This window comes from Armigeres subalbatus, chromosome 1 (assembly GCF_024139115.2).
Source record: "Armigeres subalbatus isolate Guangzhou_Male chromosome 1, GZ_Asu_2, whole genome shotgun sequence".
NCBI lineage: Eukaryota > Metazoa > Arthropoda > Insecta > Diptera > Culicidae > Armigeres > Armigeres subalbatus.
Window position 1 is genome coordinate 317,943,179 of NC_085139.1, and position 22,134 is coordinate 317,965,312.

Below are 22,134 nucleotides of genomic sequence, written 5' to 3' on the forward strand. Positions count from 1 at the left end.
GACTAGTACATATACAATATACATGTTTTTCTTTATTTTCTTAATGCTATAAATACGGTATTATAGTGTATAAAACGTGTAGTATAGAACGAAAGAATTCCGTTCTCCCAAAAGATCTCCGCTCGTACGCCCGAAGAAAGTCCAATTTGTTCTTTTGGATTTCCGATCGAAGCGATTTGGGCTTCCGAACGGAATACTTTTGGGCTTTTGAACGGATTCCTTCTGGGCTTCCGAATCGAATCCTTTGGGGTTTCTGAATGGAAGGATTCCATTGGTCTTCCGAACGGAAAAAAAATATTAGTTTCCGAAGGAAATTGTTTTGGGCTTCTGAGCGGGTTATTTTCTTTTGAGATTCCTTTCGGTAATCCAAATAGTTTCCGGGCAAAAGATCAAAATAATGTCATGCGAAAGCCCAAAACGATTCCAAGTAAAGATAAAAACATAAACGCCCAAAACGGAAATCTTTCGGGCTTCAGAAAAGAATGATTTTGGGCTTATGAATGAAGATGTTTGGGCTTTCAAAACGGACTTCTTTCTGGCTATTGAACAGAATCCTTGGAGGCTTCCGAATGGAATTATTTTGGGCTTCCGAAAAGAATCCCAACAGGATTCAGTATGGAAGGTCAGAAGGAATCAGTTCAGACGCCCAAAATAATTCCGTTGGAAAACCATCAAAGATTTCCGTCCGGAAGACCAAAAGGATTTCATTCAGAAGCCTAAATCGTTCCGTTCGGAAACCCAAAAAAAAAAACGGTCGGACTTTTTTTGAGCGGAGATGCTTCGGGCTTCCGAACGGAATGAATAAAATAAGGTTGGGCTTCCGAAAAAAAAATCCAAAAGGATTCTGTTCGGAAGCCTAAAAGAATTCCATTCGGAAGCCCAAAATGATTCTATCCAGAAGCCCAAAAAAATTCAGGAACTCGGACTTACGGAACTTGGGCCTACGAACGGAGATCTTTTGGACTTCAGAACAGATTTTTTTGGGCTTACGAATGGAAATGTTTGGGGCTTCCGACAGAATCCATCAAGAAGACCAAAACGATTCCATTCAGAAGCCCAAATCACTCCGTTCGGAAAATCAAAAGAACGGATCGACTTTTTTGGGCGTACGAACGGAGCGGTCTTATGGGCTTCCGAGCGGAATTCTTTTACGCTTACGAACGGAACGATTTGGGAATCCCAGAAGGATCCCGTTCGGAAGCCCAAAAGGATTTGGAGCCCTAGAATTAAGGTTTGGGTTTCTGAATAGAACGATTCCATCGGTCTTCCGAACGGAAAAATTAACGAGTTTCCGAACAAAATTCTGTTGGGCTTCTCAGGGGGTTATTTTCTTTTAGGATACCTTTCGGTAATCCAAATAGTTTCCGGACAAAAGATCAAAATAATGACACGCGGAAGCCCAAAAGGATTCTTAGTTAAAATTTAAAAAAAAATTCAAACGTCCAAAATGGAAATCTTTCGGGCTTCAGAATTATAAATTATTAATTATTTTGAGCTTACGAATGGAGATGTTTGGGCCTTTAAAAAGGAATTCTTTCTGTCTATTAAACAGAATCCGTCGGGGATTACGTTGGACTTCCGAAAAGAATCCCAACAGGATTCAGAATGGAAGATCAGAAGTTCAGAAGCCCAAAAGAATTCCGTTGGAAAACCATAAAAGATTTCCGTTCAGAAGACCAAAAGGATTTCATTCAGAAGTTCAAATCGTTCCGTTCGGAAATCAAACAACTATTCAGCTTTGAATCCAAATCTTTCTGGGCTTCTGAAAAGAGTTCCAAAAGGATTCTGTTCGGAAGCCCAAAAGGATTCCATTCGGAATTCTATCCAAAGGGATTCTATCCAGAAGCCCTAAAAGATTCGGCTCAGAAGCTCAGAAGGAACTCGGACTTACTATGGGCCTACGAACGGAGATGCTTACGAATAGAAATGTTTGGGGCTTCCAACAGGAATTCTTTCGGCCTTTGAACAGAATCCTTTTGGCTTCCAAATGGAATTATTTTTGGCTGCACGGAATTATTTTGGGTTTCCGAGAAGATTCCATTTGCAAGGCCAGAAGGAATGCGTTCAGACATTCCGTTCGAAACCCCAAAAGATTTCCGTTAGGAAGACCAAAAGGATTCCATTCAGAAGCCCAAACCGTTCCGTTCGGAAACCCAAAAGAATGGATCAGACTTTTTTCGAGCCTACAAACGGAGATCTTTTGGGTTGTCGTACGGAAATTTTTGAGTTCGAATGGAGATGTTTTGGGCTTCCGAAAGCAATTCTATTTAGAACCGAATCCTTTTGGGCTTCCGAAAAGAATCCGGTTCAGAAGGCCAGAAGGCTACGTTCAATAGCCCAAAAAATTCCGTTCAGAAATCCCAAAGGTTTTCGGCTTGGAAGACCAAAAGAATTCCGTTCTGAAGCCCAAAAGAACGGATCAGATTTGTTGAGCTTCTAAACAGATTTTTTTGGGGTTACGAAAGGATTTGCTTTGGTTTTGGACTTTCGATCAGCATCGTTTTGAGCTCCAGAATAAAATTATTTTGAGCTTCCAAAAAGAATTCCAAAAGGAGTCCGTTCGAAAGCCCAGAATGATTTGGTTCGAAAGCCTAGAAGGAATCTATTCAAAAGCCCTAAAGGGTTGTAGGACAAAAGGTCGAAGGTCAAAAGGTCGAAAGGACAAAAGGTCGAAACAAAAAAACTGCGTCAAAAGGTCGAAAGGACGAAAGGTCTTTCTTTTTTCTTCCTTCTTTCTTATTTCTTCTTCTCTTTCCCTTCTATTCTCTTCCTTCTTCCTTTTTCCTTCTTACTTCATATGTTTCCTTCCTTCAATTCTTTTCCTCCTTTCTTCTTTCTTACTTCTTTCTTCCTTCTTCCTTCCATATTTCATCTTCTTTATTTCTAACTTCTTTCTTTTTCCTTTTTTCTTCCTTCTTTCCTTCATCTTTCTTCCTTCTTTCCACCTTTTTTCTTCCTTATTTCTTCCTTCTTTTTTCCTTCTTTCTTCCTACTTGCTTTCTTCTTTCTTTCTTCTTTTTTCCTTCTTTCTTCTTTCTTCCTTCTTTCTTCTTTCTTGTTTTTTTCTTCTTTCTTCCTTCTTTCTTCCTTATTTCTTCTCTCTTTCGTCTTTCTCTCTCTCTCTCTCCTTTTTTTCATTCTTTTTGTTTCCTGTTTTACTTCCTTCTTTCTTTTTTTGCTTTCTTCCTTTTTTGTTCCTTCTTTAATCCTTCTTTTTTACTTCTCTCTTCCTTTGTTTTTCTTCCTTCTTTCATCCTTCTTTTTTTTTTCGTTTTTCTTCTTTCTTTTTTCCTATTTTCTTTTTTTCTTCTTTCTTTTTTCTTCCTTTTTTTCTTCTTTCCACCTTCTTCCTTCTTTCCACCGCCTTCCTTCTTTCCACCTTCTTCCTTCCTTTTTCCTTCTTTCTTTCTTCTTTTTCCTCCCTTCTTCCTTCTTTCTTCTCTCTTCCTTCTTTTTTCCTTCTTTCTTCTTACTTTCTTTCTTCTTTTTTCCTCCTTTCTACCTTCTTTCTTCCTTCTCTCTTTCTCCCTTCTTTCTTTCTTCTTCCTTCTTGTTTCCTGTTTTTCTTCCTACTTTCTTTTTTCTTTCTTCCTTCTTTTCTTCTTTCTTCCTTCTTTCACCCTTCTTTCTTCCTTCTTCTTTTCTTTCTTCTTTCATCCTTCTTTCTTTTTTCCCCGTTATTTCTCTCTACTTCGTTCCTTATTTCTTCTAACCTTCTTCTTTATTTCTTCTTTCTTCCTTATTTTTCTCCTCTTTGTTCCTAATTTCTTCCATCTTTCTTCTATTTTTCTGTTACTTGCTTCCTCCTCCTTTCTTTTGTTTTGCTTCATTGTGCCTTCTCTCCTTCTTCTTCCTTCCTTCTCTCTCCCTTTTTCTATTTTCCTATTTTTTCCTTCTTCCATCTTCCTTCTTCTTTCTTTCTATATTATTCTGTTTTTTTTTTCTTTCTTCCTTTCTCTTTCTTACTATATATGTTTAATCCTTTCTTCTTTCTTCCTTTATACTTCTTATTTACATCCCACTTCTTACCTCTCCGTTCGTTACTAATCACATCACATTTCACACTTGTCTTGTCACTTCTTACTTCTTATTTCTTCCTTTCCACTTCTCGCTTTTCAATTTTCGCTTCTCATTTATCTATGCTCACTACTTCCATCTTGCATCTCACTTGTCACTATTCACAACTCCCATCTCATTTCTTGTCTTTTTGTTCTTTCGACCTTTTGTCCTTCGACCTTTTGTCCTTTCGACCTTTTGACCTTCGACCTTTTGGCACAGATTCCCCTAAAGAATTCAGTTCAGAAATCTAAAAGAAGGATTCTGTTCAGAAACATAAAGGAGCGAGTCGGACTTTCTGCGAGCCTACGAACGGAGATCTTTTGGACTGAGCTTCTGCACGAAATCTGTTTGGGCTTTGAAAAGTATCCTAAATTAAGGAAACCTTTTCAGAAGCCCTAAAGATTTTCGTTCGTAAAATCAAAAGGATTCCATTCGGATGTTCAAATCGTTCCGTTCGGGAACTTAAAAGAACGAATCGGAGTTTTTTCGGGCGTATGAACAACGACGTCTTAGGTTTCCGAACGAAATTTTCTTTGGATTCCGGACAAAAAATGTTGGGCTTCCGAAGATAATCCAAAAGGGTTTCTTTTGTATGTCCAGATGGATTCCGTTAGGAAGCCCAGAAGGAAATAATCGATCAAGAAGCCCAAAAGAATTCCGATCGAAAACCCAAAAGCTTTCCGTTTCTGTTTGTTTCTATTCTAGCAATTCTATTAGCTTTTGGAACAAAATTCTTTTGGACTTCCGAATAAAATTATTTTGAGTTACCAAAAAGAATCCCAACAAGAGTCCGTTTAGAAGCCCAAAAGGATTTGGTTCGGACACCCAGAAGGAATCCGTTCAGTAACCCAAAAGAATTTCGTTCAGAAATCCCAAAGGATTTTAGCTTCGAAGACCAAAAGGATTCCTTTCGTAAGCCCTAAAGAATTCCGTTCTGAAGCCCAAAAGAACGGATCAGATTTTTTTCAGGCATGCGAACGAAGATTTTTTGGGCTTCCAAACAGAATTTTTCTGGGATTACGAAAGGTTTTGGTTTTGGGCTTTCGAACTGCATCCTTTCAAGCTTCCTTGAGAATTATTTTGGGCTTCCGAAAAGAATCCCAAAAGGAGTCCGTTCGGAAGCCCAAAATGAGTCGGTTTGAAAATCTAAAAGAAGGATTCTATTCGGAAGCCCAAATCGTTTTTAACGGAGCCCTTTTGGGCTTACGAATAGAATTGTTATGAGCTTCTGACGCGAAATCGGTTTGGGCTTTGACAAGTATTTCAAATAAAGAAAACCTTTTCAGAAGCCCTAAAGATTTTCATTCGGAAAATCAATAGGATTCCAATGGGATATTCAAATCGTTCCGTTCAGAAACTTAAAAGAACGAATCGGTCTTTTTTTGGGCGCATAAACGGCGATGTCTTGTGTTTCCAAACGGAATTTTGTTTGGATTCCGAACAAAAAAATGGACGAAGAGAATCCCAAAAGGATGAGCTTCTGAATCTTATGAGCTTTATATTCTTTTGGACTTACAGAATTTTTGAAAACCTGCAGAAAGAATACTTGCAGAAACCCAAAGAAATTCCGTTCGAAAGCCCACAAGATTTCCATTCAGAAGCCCAAACCATTCGGTTCGGAAACCTCAGACTTCTTTCGAGCGTACAAACGGAGATATTTTGGGTTTCTGCACGAAAAAACTTGGGTTATCGAAAGTAGATGTTTTGGGCTTCCGAAAGCAATTCTACTTAGCTTTCGAACCGAATCCTTTGGACTCCGTTTGGAACCCCAAAAGGATTCGGTTCAGAAGCCCAGAAGAAACCCGTTCAGTAGCTTAAAAGAATTTCTTTCAGAAATCCCAAAAGATTTTAGCTTACAAGCCTTTTTCAGGCATGCGAACGAAGATTTTTTGTGCTTCCAAACAGATTTTTTCTGAGCTTACGAAAGGATGTGTTTTGGTTTGGGCTTTCAAAATTAACTTCCAAATAAAATTATTTTGAGCTTCCGAAAATAGTCTCAAAAGGAATCCATTCGGAAGCCCAAAATGATTCGGTTCGAAATCCCAGAAGGAACCCGTATAAAAGCCCAAAAGAATTCCGTTCGAAAACCTAAAATGGGCGGTCTTAAGCGAGCATAGAACTAGGAATCCTGACAGTTGCTTCAATAGCTTCTTTCATCTTAATTATCGCGAAATAATAATCATGTCACATAGTGTTCTGTAAGTTGGATCTTAATCCGCAACCCACCACCGCAAATGGTACGGTTACAGCCATGAAATGAGCTACATGTTCAACCCTTGACCTGCTGTTTAGGAGTCAACTGCGATAGCCAGCCGATAACCAATCTCGAAACCTTGTGCAGTCGAAGGACGTGAGCCATTGATATGGGCTTCCAAACGTGCGTCAGGAAATATGGTTCCACGTCAATTATGACAGCACTGATATGACCCCGCTCTTTCTGGCTGCGAAACACAGAGGAAAAATATACACAGAATGCATGTTTCTATTGCCATTGCATTTGGCCCCGATGATCCCGCGAGTCCGAGCGATAACACTCTTCCCATCCGTATTGACCTATTTAGAATGTCGGAATTCCGACGGTTTCTGTACATCGAAGTTCTTGTTAAAACTGTGAATTTTCATTAGAAATTTGAAGAAGTTGACTTTTTTAATGACTTTTATATTACCAAGCCAAGTATCTGGTAGATCCAGATTTAGAACCGATTCTGTTAAATGATGACAACATGTTTTCTCATTGTCATCGAACAGATAATCTCTGGCAGTTTAAGATGGGGATCTGACTAACCTCATGACAAATAGGTCTTGAAATTTCAGCAACCGATTAAGTTGCATTCAGTGTCTCATATAAACACTTGATGCCAATCCTCTCGAGTTGTACGGAAAATGACGAATCGCAAAATCACAATTGCGGTAGGCATCTGTACCCATTAGTCTTGTTTACCAGCTAGTCATCTAGGATAGTTCGATTAAGTCATCAAACCGAGCCACACTGTTTACCACTGACTGGTTGTAACTTGCATTCATGACTGTGTTGTATCGCCAGCCATGTAAGCGGAAATGCTACATTCCGGGAAGCGTAACTTGCGTCATACGTCCCGCGTTCCCCATCCGTGCCATTTGTAAATAAATGTGTAATGCAGTGGCCGTTAATCTTCTGAGATGGCGCCAAAAGTTTACATTGTTTTCCGGCTTGCAATTATTTTTCGCACTGGTTGGTTGTGCCGTTGTTCTACTCACACTCACATTTTTTTTTGCTGTTGTCTTGCTCCAGAAGTACGAAACAACTCCGACTATGTGCGTTGATAGTTACTCTATCTTATCCCATAAATCACTAATCTACGCGCGCGCGCCCCTAGTAACAGTATCTGTTGTAAGCTGAGAGTAAGGAAAGAGGGGTAAAAAATCTGCGACTGCCGCATTGCACTGGATTTGCTCGCAGTCCCATCGCATACGCATTTAATTACACATGATGATTATAACAGACAGCGCCGGGTAATTATATTTGCCAAGACTCAGGTGGCGGCATTCTGAGACTAATTGTTCCACAATTGCTTGGAATGAAGTGTGCTTGCAGCAATAATGAATACATTATTCGTACTTGATTGTTTATATCGTCTTTGGAAATCCGTTTATTACGGTGAAATTTGTTTTTAATGGGAGTCCGGCTAAATTCGATTTTTATGCTTTTTATTACGAATAATTTCCTGATTTCTTATCGAGATTGTGATGATGATTGAATACAAATGCATATCTAATTGTAGATTGAAGGTTTCGTTCGAAATAATTTGTTGATACATCTACTGTGCAATATAAAATTATTTTCAGAACTGGTTGTTGCGTATCGTAAAAAACTTTATATTGTTCATTCAATTCAAACACTTGATCGTAACATGGCAGATGTGATTTGGTACTATCCAAGAAGTCTTTGATGCTGTAAAGAACGTCTATTCGGCTTAGAGCACCTCAAACAAAGGCAAACTATCACTCAGGCGATGTTCGTTACGAAAATTTTGATCGAAGAGATCGATTGACCCGTACCTTTGAACCAACTATTTTTTGACGTAGGATTACTCCCTTTGCGAAGATAGGGGGGTTATTCTGCAGATGCCGTCACGAAAAGTGGTCAGGAAGTATGGGCCGTCTTTCAACCGATTTTGGAGATTTTGAAATCAATCGATCGACGAACTCTTAAACATATTGCCCAACTAATGAAAACATTGGGTTGAAGGCGCCAAAATATTGAAAAAAAAATGAATTTCGGCAAACACTATTGAAATTCGGTGAACCCACCAATCCCATGTGTGCATCTCAAGCACATCAGACATCAAAATCGTGCAACTGACTGGCTGGACTTTAATCCGTAGTTCAATCAAAACATCAAGGACAGCGGACACAAGGGCCGCACAGCAGCTGCCACCGAAGAGAGCGATTTATTCATCGATTGACCATCGCCAACAACAACAGCACTCATGTCGGATTGTATTTCGCCAAAAACTATTTCGCGGTTGAAAATTTCGCGGAAGAACATTTGGCGTTTTGTAACTTTTTGCGGTACGACATTTGGCGGTTTGAACCTTTCCCCGAATGACTTTTGGCGGAATGCACCATTTCGCGAAGGCATTATTAACTGCTTTCGCCTTATACCGGACAGATGCATCCAATCAAAGAAGGTGTTATTCCTCGCTTCGCCTTATACCGGGCAGATGCGTTCTTCAAAAAACGACATCATCAATTCCTGTCGCCTTATACCGTGCAGACTAGATATGGGTTCAGGTCAGGTACGAGTTTGTAAGATAAAAAAACGGGTCCGGACTTAAGAAATGAAACATTGATTGTGAGGCTAGTTCGTTGTTTGGCCTCACATTTTTTTCGATTTAAAAAAACAGAAAATATTTAGTTTGAATTTTTGGGCAAAACTTTAGTGCGGGCTTAAATAAATAAATTATGTCGGGTTTGGGTCGAGTACGGGTTTACAAATGTAAAAATTCTCGGGTACGGGTCGGGATCAAGTTTGATAAAAAAAATTATTACTAATCGGGTCGGTTTGGGTTTTCAAAATGTGAAACCCGACCATCTCTAGGGTAAACGCATCCGATTCAAAGTATGCATTATATTTTCCCTTTACCGGGCAGATGCGTTAATTCATAGAAGGGAGTAGTACCTTTTTTTTTCTTTATACCGAGCAAACGTGTCCATTTGTTTACTCACTTTGCGTAATATTGACTGGATGCAGTCATTCAAAGAAAGCATTACCTTCGTTCATTATTTAAATCGCAATCCAAAAGAATCATCCCGGATTGTATGTAATTAGGCAGAAATCGGTAAATATTTCAATGATAATTATTCTAACTGAATTCCGCCAAATGGCGGGATGATTTTCGGGGGGAAGGGTCGTTTGGCCGAAACCCATTCGGCCGAAAGCCATTTGGCCGAACGCTACTAGGCCGAACAAACCATTAGGCCGAAACCCATCTGGCCGAAAGGTTCATTTGGCAGAAAGGGTCATTTGGCAGAGAGGGTCGTTTGGCCGAAAGGGTCGTTTGACCGACAGGGTCATTTGGCCGAAAGGATCATTAGGCCAAAAGGGTCATTTGGCCGAAAGGGTCGTTTGGAAGGAAGGGTCATTTGGTCGAAAAGGTCATTTGGACGAAAGGGTCATTTGACCGAAAGGGTCATTTGGCCGAATAGTTCATTTGAAAAGTGAGAAATGAGGAATGAGAAGAGAGACGTCTCACTTCTCACTCTTCATTTTTCTCTTCTCACTGTTAAAAGTGAGAAGCGCGAAATGAGTAGTGAGACGCGAAATGAGTAGTGGGAACTTCTAAATTCCTCCGGGAACCACAAATTCCTCTGAAAACCGTTTGAAAATCCTTCTCCTGTAATTGTAATTTCTCCTTATCTAGAAACCCCCACCTAATTTTTTTTTTAGGAAATTCTTGAGGAAGTTTCTTGAAGATTTCTTTTCTTCCCTTCAAGTTTTTTTTCTAGACATTTCTTCGGCTATTCTTCCAGGAAAATCTCCGGCATTTCCTTCAGGAATGCATTCTAGAGTTCCTCCAAAAATACATACGGAATTTCCTCCCAAAATTCCACTAGAAGTTGAAAAAGAAAAAAAAAAAAAGACAGGGTCACCGTCTTCGACCAGAGGTCGCACAGACTGAACACTTAACATCTAGCATTAGACAACGGACAGGACATTCACACAACACCCAGTGGACCAGTGAAGAATTTTTCACTTAAAGAAAAGTTTCCTCCTTGCCAGGGCGGGAATCAAACCCACACTCCACAGAACATGCGTCTAGACGATTGATTCTTCTAGAAACTGCTTCGGGCATTCCTCCAGGAACTCTTCCTTAAATTCCTCCGGGATAACTTCCAGGATTTTTTTCGGGAATACCTCTATAAATTCAATAGCGAAATCCCCTAGAATTACTATCTGGAATTCTTTCCGCAATTATTTCAGAACATTCTTCACGAATTCCTCTAGAAATTTCTTTAGGAATTTCTCCAGGAATTCGTCCAAGTATTTCCCCGGAATTCTTTCCTTCTTTCAGGAATTTCTCCGGGATTTTTTCAGCGAAATTGTCCGGACTTCACTCGGAATTTACTCCAGAATTTTATTCGGAAATTAGTTTGGGAGTTCCTCCAGGATATCTTCCAAGAATTCTTCCAGGAATTTTTTCAGAACAAACAAAGAACAGTAATTCATCTGGGAATACTTTAAGGATTTCATCTGGGAATTTCTGCATTAATTCCTCCTGGTATTTTTTCGGGAATTCCTTCAGATATTTCTCCAGAAATTCCTTCATGAACTTCTCCAATAATTATTTCAGTACTACCTTGTGAGAATCCCTCTGAAAGTGCTTGTGGGAGTTCCTCCGGGAGCTCCCCAAGGAGTTTTTCCAAAAGTTCCTCTAGTAATCCCTCCAGGAGCTTCACAGGGGATTCTTTGAGGATATTTGGCAGGAATTTCAAGGTACATGGGATTTCGTAAGTACCTCTAGAAATTCAACTCCGGGTATTCCATCGGCTGTTCCTCAAATTTCTCCGGGAGCTCCAAACTTTCTTTCAGGAATTTATTTAGGCTTTCTTTGGGAATTTAGCTACAAATTCCTTTAGAAGTTTCTCGAAAAATTTCTCTGGGAGCTCCTCCGGGAGGTCATTTAAGAATTCTTCCAGGAGTTTCTCCTGGAATTCTTACGGAAGTTCATCCAGAAGTTCTTACGAGAGTTCCTCCAGGATTTCCTCCGGAAATTCTTCCTGTAGTTCTTCAATAAATTCATCTAGAAGTTCCTTCGGCAGTTCTTCCGAAAATTCCTCTGATAATTTCTCCGGGAATTCTTACAGAAATTCCTCTGGGAGTTCCTCCGGAAATTACTCCGGGAGTTCCTTCTCAAAGGAACACCCGGAGGAACTGCTGGTGAAACTCCCGAAGAAATGCTCATAAAAACTGCTTGTGGATCTCCCGAAAGACTTCACGTAGAAACTGACGGAGGAGCTCCTATAAGAACTTCCGGAAGAATTTCAGGAGAAACTCCTAGAAAAATTCCTAGAGGACCTCCCGGAGGAACTCCCAGAAAAACTATCGAAAGAACTTCGGGAGGAATTTCCAGCTAATTTTCTGAAGAAAGCCTAAATGATTTCCTGAAAAAAGCCTGAATGATCTCCTGGAAGAGCTACTGGTGGAACACCCGGAGGAATTTCTGAAGAAACTCCCGGGAGAATTTTTAAATGAACCCCCGGAGGAACTGCCAGTGAATCTACCAGAAGACTTCTCGGAAAAAAATCTTGGAGAATTCATCTTATAGACAAATCTCGTCTAGCTGAAACCTTTGTAGGGGTATGTAGCAGGACCATCATCATCATCAGAGGACCTCCCGGAGAATTCCTTGAGGAGCTTTTGGAGGAATTTCTGTATAATTCCCGGAGGAAATTCTGGAGAAATTCCCGGCAGAATTTTCAGAGAGCCCCCGTAGGAACTGCCGATAGAACTACCGGAATAATTCTCGAAGGTAATCCTGGAGGAATTCTTGGAGGATCTGCCGGTTGAACTCCTGGAAGAATTCCCGGAGGAACTCCCGGAGGAATTTTCGAAGAAACTTCTGGGGGATGTCCAGTGGAAATCTTGAAGTTTCCACCGGAATTCTTTCCGGATTTCTTTAGGAATTAATCTAGCAATTCCTCCAAAAATTCCATTGTTGATTTTATTTTCGATATAATTTCTGTATAAATTTTCGGTGGAATTCCTGGAGAGATTCTTTGAAATTTTTCGAAGAAATTATTCGAAACCTTCACGGAAAAAAAATATGGAATTTACACAGGAAGTTTGAAGATTTTTCGCGAAATTCTCAGGAATGTTTATTGGCAATTCTGCGGAATTTCCACGGAATATTTTTAGGAATTCCAAGGTACAATTTTTCAGATTTTTTTATGAGAAACAGCACGAAAGAATTATCTGAAGGATTCCCTGCAGAACTTATAAAGGAATTCGTGGAGGATTTCTTGGAGTAAAAATGGTGGAATTTTTGGTCAATTCCCGGCGAAATTGATGGTGGAATTCCTGAAGACATTGCCGAAGAAATTGCTGGAGGCATTCCTGAAGAATCCGGGCGTGAATACATCACGTTTATTAGCATTACGTTTTAGTACAGAACGCTGACTTCAACGCTGACACGCAACGCGCTCTTGTGATTCAGCCTTTACTGTTGGTTGTGGATTTGGTTTCAAAGTGTTTGGAGCTTCGAAGGAAAAAGTACCAAGCACTAATATTCATGTGTTTTTATAAAACTACTATAAAAACCCTAATCGAAATCCTGGCTACGCCCATGACTGATAGAATTTCTTAACCGATGTAAGAATACGAGTTTTTTCGTTTATTGAGCCAGAAGCAGTAGCCATATGACTACCAAGCTCGCCAAGTTCGGTTATGAGTACTCTCATTTTATTGACAAATCGTTCGATATCGCTGTAGTTGCCACATAACTTATGTTAATATCGTTTTCTATGCAGTTTTTATTTAGACATATATTGATTAAAATAATGAAGTTATGATTTTTTAATATTTCGGGCATGTCTATTCCATTAAATATACATTTTTTTAACTAAGCATTTATTGATTAGCGCGCAACAAGTTGCATTCGACGGGGAATGCGATCCTATTGTTTGCCAATCAAAATGGGACCGATCGGACATTCACTTCTGAAGTAATTGAAAAATCATCGTTCAGTTGCCTTGAGTCACTTTTCGAAAAAAAACACGCGAATTTCTTTGAATATTTTTTTTTACTGTGGTGTATATAAACGAATGCAATAAATGTAAACCAATGAAAAAATGAAACTCAACTACCTAAAGTGCCTTTTTTTACCTTTCCTATGTGATTGTTCTCATTATTTCCCTAATGTACGAGAAAGGGTTGATTTAGTGAGAATTAATAAATTATTCCTTTTCTTTAAATCTGGGTACTCCTTTTTAAGCCTGATTTTGTATTTTTTTGCGTGGAACATTTTGAATTCTCTATGGAAAATTATGCTAATTTATTTTTGTTTTGTGGAAAATTTCCAATTGGTTATGGAAATTTTATATTCATTTATTGCTCATACCCTGAATTCTTTACTGGCAAATTCCTATTTTTCAATGGAAAATTTCCCATTCTTAATGGAAATTTTATTTAGTTGCCGAATATTTTTACTTGTTTTTAATTGTACGAGTTCGTACAATTCCATTTAATTCCACCATTTGAAAGCGTCTTATTCTCTTAGAAATACTAGGATAAGTTTTTTTTCCGCAAATTTTTAAAATCAGAACAATAGAAAATAAAACCAACTATAGTATGTTGCTAATATTCCTTAGGAACTTAGGAACTACTGGAATAATTCTCGGAGGTAATCTTGGAGGAATTCTTGGAGGATCTGCCGGTTGAACTCCTGGAAGAACTCCCGGAGGAATTTTCGAAGAACCTTCTGGAGGATGTCCAGTGGAAATATTGAAGTTCCCACCGGAATTATTTAGGAATTAATCTAGCAATTCCTCCAAAAATTCCATTGTTGATTTTATTTTCGATATAATTTCTGTATAAATTTTCGGTGGAATTCCTGGAGAAATTCTTTGAAATTTTCACAAGAAATTGTTCGAAACTTTCACGGAAAAAAATATGGAATTTACACAGGAAGTTTGAAGATTTTTCGCGAAATTTTCAGGAATGTTTATTGGCAATTCTGCGGAATTTCCACGGAATATTTTTAGGAATTCCAAGGTACAATTTTTCAGATTTTTTTTATGAGAAACAGCACGAAAGAATTATCTGAAGGATTCCCTGCAGAACTTATAAAGGAATTCGTGGAGGATTTCTTGGAGTAAAAAATGGTGGAATTTTTGGTCAATTCCCGGCGAAATTGATGGTGGAATTCCTGAAGACATTGCCGAAGAAATTGCTGGAGGCATTCCTGAAGAATCCGGGCGTGAATGCATCACGTTTATTAGCATTACGTTTTAGTACAGAACGCTGACTTCAACGCTGACACGCAACGCGCTCTTGTGATTCAGCCTTTACAGTTGGTTGTGGATTTGGTTTCAAAGTGTTTGGAGCTTCGAAGGAAAAAATACCAAGCACTAATATTCGTGTATTTTTATAAAACTACTATGAAACCCCTAATCGAAATCCTGGCTACGCCCATGACTGATAGAATTTCATAACCGATGTAAGAATACGAGTTTTTTTCGTTTACTTAACTTTTGTTTACTTAACTTTTCGTTTCGTTAACTTATGTTAATAGCGTTTTCTATGCAGTTTTCATTTAGACATATATTGATTGCAATAATGAAGTTATGGTTTTTTAATATTTCGGGCATGTCTATTCCATTAAATTTACATCTTTTTAACTAAGCATTTATTGATTAGCGCGCAACAAGTTGCATTCGACGGGGAATGCGATCCTATTGTTTGCTAATCAAAATGGGACCGATCGGACATTCACTTCTGAAGTAATTGAAAAATCATCGTTCTGTTGCCTTGAGTCACTTTTCGAAAAAAAACACGCGAATTTCTTTGAATATTTTTTTTCACTGTGGTGTATATAAACGAATGCAATAAATGTAAACCAATTAAAAAATTGAAACCCAGCTACCTAAAGTGCCGTTTTTTATCTTTCCTATGTGATTGTTTTCATTATTTCCCTAATGCACGAGAAAGGATTGATTTAGTGAGAATTCATAAATTATTCCTTTTCTTTAAATCTGGGTACTCCATTTTTAGCCTGATTTTGTATTTTTTTGCGTGGAACATTTTGAATTCTCTATGGAAAATTATGCTAATTATGCTAATTTATTTTTGTTTTGTGGAAAATTTCCAATTGGTTATGGAAATTTTGCAATACTTTTGGAAATTTTATATTTATTTATTGTTCATACCCTGACTTCTTTACTGGCAATTTCCTATTTTTTAATGGAAAATTTCTCATTCTTAATGGAAATTTTATTTTGTTGCCGAATATTTTTACTTGTTTTTAATTGTACGAGTTCGTACAATTCCATTTAATTCCACCATTTGAAAGCGTCTTATTACAAGTACTAGGATAAGTTTCTTTTTTAAAATCAGAACAATAGAAAATAAAACCAACTATAGTATGTTGATAATATTCCTTCGATGCATAAAAATATTCCTTCTACATAACCTATCTTGGTTCATCTTTTGGAACTAGAATAGTGAGCTTACATTTAATAATACGCAAGCTTTAGTTTTTACTTTTCATATTTTTTTTTGACAGTTGTAATTCTTATTTATCTTTTCTTAAATATACCAACAAAAGTATAAACCTGGAACTAGAGACAAAAACATTTATTGTCTCTAATTAAAACTATTGTTGAATAATTGATAATACGCTGAATTAATTTCTAATGTACGGAACTTCCCGAATCTGAACAGTGCGAAAAAACTTTGAAGAGAGCGTTGTTCCGGGCGAAGAGTTTTTACCAAAGAGTGACTTGATGTGAATGCATTGGAAATATTGCTTAGGTGGATCAATTTGACTGCGGCAGCGACAGCAGCAGTCATGACACTAACACTCTACCGAAGCATACACAGCTACGAATCCTACACAAATTTTAACAGTCGCCAAATTCTCCGCAGTTGGGCGTTGCGATTACCGTTCCACTGGAAGCAAAGAAGGATGCAAATTTAAAAACTTCAGGAAATTGTGTGGTCTTTTTTGGATATCCATGATCCTCCCAGTTCAAAATTTGAGCTCTTTTAATAGCAGACGAACTATATTGGTGGGCACGTTTCAGTTCTTTGTCACTTCATCTTTCATAGCTTAAACAATTGACAATTTGTCGAGTAAACAACATAAGACGCGTCTTATCTCAGTCCGGCAAAATTTAATTAATACAACCCACTACCTTTCCAGGAACCGGGCCAATATTTTTCAAATAATATCTATTCGGACAGTGTCCGGTTATAAGGCTAGTAAAGGTGCAAAAAGATCCATTGAGCTCCAAGAGCTTTTCGGTTACTGAAACATTGGGAATTATAAATTTCTTTGATTGATCACACTTTTTGGTAACAAATCAGTTAGTCATCAAACTTTGTTCTTCCCAAGATTTAAATTCCATTTCTATGATAAAGTATATACCGCAGAAAGGTTCTGAGCCAATAAACTGTGTGTTTGAACCTTATTTCGCAGCTCGTCTGCCTTTTCATTACCTTCAATGTCATAATGTCCCGGAACACAGTACAGAATTAGGGAGTTTTCTTGGCACCCCTTTCGCAATGAAAGATTGCATTCACGGACAAGTTTTGATGTACATTTACTACTCAATGCTTTGAGTGCCGTTTAACTATCTGTAAGAATACAAATATTTGCATATCTATATTCACTCTCTGCACAGACATTATTAGCACATTTCATCACAGCAAAAATCTTGGCTTGGAACACCATTGAATAGTTTCCCATTGCCACTGGGATCCCTATCTCAGGACTGGAGATTCCTGCTTTTGTTCCAATTTTTGAGCCATCTGTATAGAATTTTATAGAATCGTCACGAACAGTGGGACCTCCGACTTCCCAATCCATACGTGATAGCTGACATATGTTTCAAGGAATATCATGGTTCTCCACAGGTTTCATCCAGCCTCCATTCATATTCATCACTAACCCATATTGAAAATTTTGTGAAATACTCAAGTGATTCGTTGACCTCCTGACTTGAACAACTTCAAATTGTTTGAGTTTTTGTTTTGAGTTTGAGGGACCCCCAAATCCTAGTAAGCAAAATTGCGCTTAATCAGTGAGCTTAAGAGCTACAGAAAAATTTTATATAGCAAAATGGTTTGAAATAAGCTGCGCTACAATTTTGTAAAACGTTTTATGTCAATATTCCCAAAAATAAAAAAAAACACGTTTTTATAAAATAGACCACCCTATTTTTCGATAACTCTATAACAAGAGCCCAAGTATCCAGAACAAATTTGTAGGGTAACTGTTCCTATCTCCATACCACTGAACATATATTCATTTCATCGCGGAACAAATAAATACGGCACCAACAAAACAGATACATTTCCATTCCTTTGTTTTTGATGGAATGAACATCGGAGCCATGAGCTGAAATCCAGGATAAAGACGCGATAAAGACGAAACGAATAAAAAGTTTAAAGCTATAGATTTATTTTTTTTAAATTTTTCTCGAATGTCGCCTACTGAAGAGTTTTGGGGCTTTTCAAGACGCATGTTTTGCTATAAGAACATCATCTGCATATTTTTTCGTTGACATAATAAAGAATATGAAACTGAAACGTAGAAGGTGGGTGTAATGTAGTTTGAGTTGATAAAACCACTCAACATATTTTCCATAGTTTTCAACAGAACTGATGAAAGACTAAATGGGCCTGAATGATATGATTAAGGATGCGTCTCATCTCGCTCTCCCATTTTTGATATAAAGATAGCATTTACTTGTCTCTATGAAGATGAAATATGGTTAAGTCTTAAACTTCCCTTAAAAATCTCAATTAACAGCGGAATCAGCACTGCTTCGCCGTTTTGAAGTATCACTGGAATTATTCCGTGCGTTCCTACCCTGGCTCCATTCCCTACCCTGGCTGTGGACGTTAGAAACATGTGTCCCATAATAAAACAGTATAGAATTCAAATTTCAAGAAACTAAATCTAAGTGAAAGAAATGCACCTTAAAAGGTTTCACTTGTCCAGTGCGATAAAGATGCTGATTTTTTTCATTCGGCTGAAGAAAAGTTATTTGCACTTATCCAAATGTATTTATGGCCGTTTCTTTTAGCTTTCTTCACCTTTTCTCTACCTTAAACAGGTAAAGAAACAGATTAAGAATAACCATAATAAGGGCGAACTGCCTCTTCTATTATCCTTTGCTAAATAATTCACACTAATCATAAGAACCAGTATTTGACAACAGTAGGGTGTTTCTAAAATAACGGTTCTGATATGCGAGGTAGTCAGTTGATGATTTCTGGTCATTTTTAGATGACACTGTAACTAATTAAATAGATATAAAATTTGACATGTGAATAAGCAATCAAAACATTAGAATGTATATCGTGTCAACAGAAGAAAGACCTTTTATTCCCAGGCAAAGAAACATCACAACAATGTTGACTTTTTTCTCCTACTTACAAAATAAGTGTTGACATAAATATCCAATAAATTCCGTAGCACCCTATTCTCCAAAACGCCGTGACTAAATTGCTTACCAGTAATAAACACATTTCTATAATAGGAGTTGTGAAAACGACTCTGACGAAGAAAACAGCCAACTCCGAAGAGAATGGAGAAAGTGACAACTGCAACTAATTTCCGAATACACCCCCTGAAAAGCGTCGTTGGAGGTGTTGTTTGATGCTTGCTATTATAGGAACTCGAACGAGCAAAACGAGCCGCAACTGTCATAAACGGATCATCACAGGTAGAACTATAAAACCGACGACAGGAACACCAACGCCAACGGTCTCGAGGCACAAGTGGGAAATGTTTGCGGGTTATGAAAGCAACTAAGAACGAACGGATGGTGGGATATTGCGAGATTTTGAAAAATATGAAAAGCCCGATTCTGCGATAATGGAAGATGTTTTTTTTTATTTGATGAGTTCAATGATACCTTCGTCTACAGGGTTCGCCACAATTAAAATTAAGTTCACTGAGTGACAAGTTTAACTATACTTTTACAAAGTAAATAAATGCTCTATGGTCTGAGAATTTGGTCAATACGTGACGGACACAACTATCTTATAATTTGCCAAAGATGTGGTGTCTCACCTCGGCAGTCGAATCGGAAGCCCTTCGCTGCCTTCGTCATTCTGAATCCTTTCCGGTATCGAATCATCTGTAACGAAGAGAGATAAAAAACACTATTAGGGAAATCGAAATAACTATTTAGGGTCTGTTTCATTTGGAGAATTAAACTCAAATTAAATTTAATTTTGACAGTTCAATAATTATCGAATAACTATGATCGCAGAGCAAGCATACTTTTGACAGATATCGAATATTTTTTGATCGATGTCTTATTGTCTTTTCTCCAAATGAGTTTCTCAAAATGAGTTAAGCCCTTAGAATTCAAAGAATTAGCCAAGAATTAGAAATGCGATAGAAGATTTCGCCAAACTTTTAATTACATTACTGTAATTCTTACGAATCGTCTATTCGTGGAATAATAAAAGCAATAAAAATGTACAACCGACATCTTTAACACCAGTTGTAGGTCTAACAAATCTTTACAGACAAATAAATTACTTCAAATGCTTTATTTTTTCATTAATGAGAACCGCTCCAGGTTAATGTTATTTAGGATATAACTGGGTTTTTCTTTATGCGTTTTTGTCTTATAATGTTTATGTTAAAATAGAATACTCTTCCACAATCTTAATTCATTCGATAGTCAATACTCAGCGATAGCGCGTAGTTGAAATCAAGATGAATACACTATTAGGTGCTCCAATCTGCCAAGTTTATGGAAGAGAAGAAGGCGGGGGTGAAAAATTCATTTTCAGTGCTAAACGACAACAAGCCCGCTGGCTCTCCCATACCAAAATCCAAGATGGCTAAATAGTGAATTTGACAGATTGGAACACCTAGTGATGTATTCATCTTGGTTGAAATCCTTTGATTGCTGCTCAGCTTTACGTCACGAACGGTGTTCATGGCAACGGTTGCTACGATTCGCTGGAAAGGCGATTAAAACCCCAACCTCTGGTCAATTTTCTTTTTGCCGACCTTTAAAAGCTGCATCACGTCATAGCCCTTATCGCTTGTTTATATAGTAAGGTTCGATACAACGAATGTAACAAATTCCATTAGTTTTTGCTTCGTAATACATTCAGAACTTTAAAGGCGCGATGTATCACATGAGTCAACCGTTGTTTTTACTAGATAGAGCTAAGCCAGAATGTTTATCAAAGGAAATCTGTACTTACTTACATACACGTTTGGAAAGTCGAACTTTAGGACAAACACGGCGTTGGTAACATAAAGAGGAAGGGTCATTTGTCATACATATCAATGGATCCCCATAGATAAGATTTTTATGTTCAAATATAAGAATTGACATTGCAGTTGTTGTATTTAAGCATCACTACTAAATTAGTATCCAATTGCTCAAATGCTAATCCCAAATGCGATTCAATCCTAATTAGGAATATGATTAAACGTGATTCCATTCGAATTCTACATGTATTCGACTTAAAAATATGATTTCATTCGAATCGAAATGGGAATGTATTCGAATCCCAAACGGGATTCCATTCGAATCTCAAATATGATCCCATTCGAATTCTGAAAGTGATTTCATTCGAATCCTGAATGCTGGAGACGAGCCAGCCTAGGGCTGAAAGTCTTCTTAATAAAGAAAGAATCCTGAATGTTATTTTATTCTACTTTCATTCGACTCTCAAATGGTGGGGATTCTGCCAAACCGCACCACGTGTCTTTTTAACCGACCTGTGATATTTTGTTCGTAAAAGGAAAACGGAAATTATTTCATATTAATTTTTGCGTACATGTGATCAATTATTTTTGGCTAAACAAAAATTTGGGCTGAAAAATTAATCATTTTTTGATAGTGCTTGGTGAAATTTGGCAGAACCCCGACCAAATGTGATTCTATTCGAATCCCAAATATGATTCCATTCGAATTCCAAATCCGATTCAATTCTAATCCCAAATGTGATTCCATTCCAATCCCGATTGGTCCCTGTGGTTTCTCGATAGAAAGTTGGTCTTGTTTTTCGCTGGAATCTGGAAGGTTCTTTCATTCGTTGGTCAATTTTCCCGAGAAAAGCGCATGCGGAACAGTTTAGACTCAGTGGCTTCGTTTGTGCGCGAATATGATGAACAACGCGACAAAGATGAGGTGGGAGTTCGTTTGCAGCTGTTAGAAAGTTCATTCAAAGAATTTAATCAAGTGCACGAAAAAATTGAGGTAGTTCTGGATGAAGTCGACGAGGAGTAGGACGCTGTTCTCCAGTCAGTTGAACCGAACAAAGCCACCTCCGTCGAACCGAAGATAACCGTCAGCCATCCTACGATCGCTACCGGTCGGTGTTGCTTCTGTTCATCGGTTCATCCTGTATTCTTATGAAAGCGATTCCAGAAGCTGAAGATACCAGAACGATACGATGCAGTGAGGAAGAACGGTCTGTGCATGAATTGTTTGTCTTCTGGTCACTTAGCCAGGGATTATAGCAAGCGAGTTTGCCGTCAATGTGGAAGAAAACACCATACTCTGCTTCACACGGAAGCAAACAGTGCTAAACACAAATCCTCCGATCCACAGACGACAACAAGACCCCAAGTGAACGCCAACCACAGCACAGCCGGAAACACCAACTAACCAGACAGCACACACCACAAACCCCAACAAACACTCCACTTTACTATCAGTAGTCCAAACACTTTCGCAAAACACAAACCCACAGTCAGCCACAGACACAACAAGACCTACACAAGTTCTTCTTTCTACCGCCATCGTGCGGATTTGTGATGATAACGGGCTGTCGATGCTGGCCAGAGCACTGCTAGATTCTTGCTCGCAGTATTGCTTCGTTACATCTGA

At 38.2% G+C, this 22,134-nt stretch overlaps 2 protein-coding genes across 2 annotated transcripts in view; both read right to left on the reverse strand.

Moving 5' to 3' along the window:
* The window catches only part of LOC134207976 (myc protein), a 107,551-nt gene extending 88,164 nt beyond the window's left edge, over nt 1-19,387 (reverse strand). The window contains exon 1 of the mRNA XM_062684078.1: nt 19,341-19,387. The gene's annotated coding sequence lies outside the window, so the exon portion shown is untranslated. The remainder of the gene's footprint in view (nt 1-19,340) is intronic.
* The window catches only part of LOC134207978 (mitochondrial cardiolipin hydrolase), a 417,308-nt gene continuing 414,306 nt past the window's right edge, over nt 19,133-22,134 (reverse strand). The window contains exon 4 of the mRNA XM_062684082.1: nt 19,133-19,407. The gene's annotated coding sequence lies outside the window, so the exon portion shown is untranslated. The remainder of the gene's footprint in view (nt 19,408-22,134) is intronic.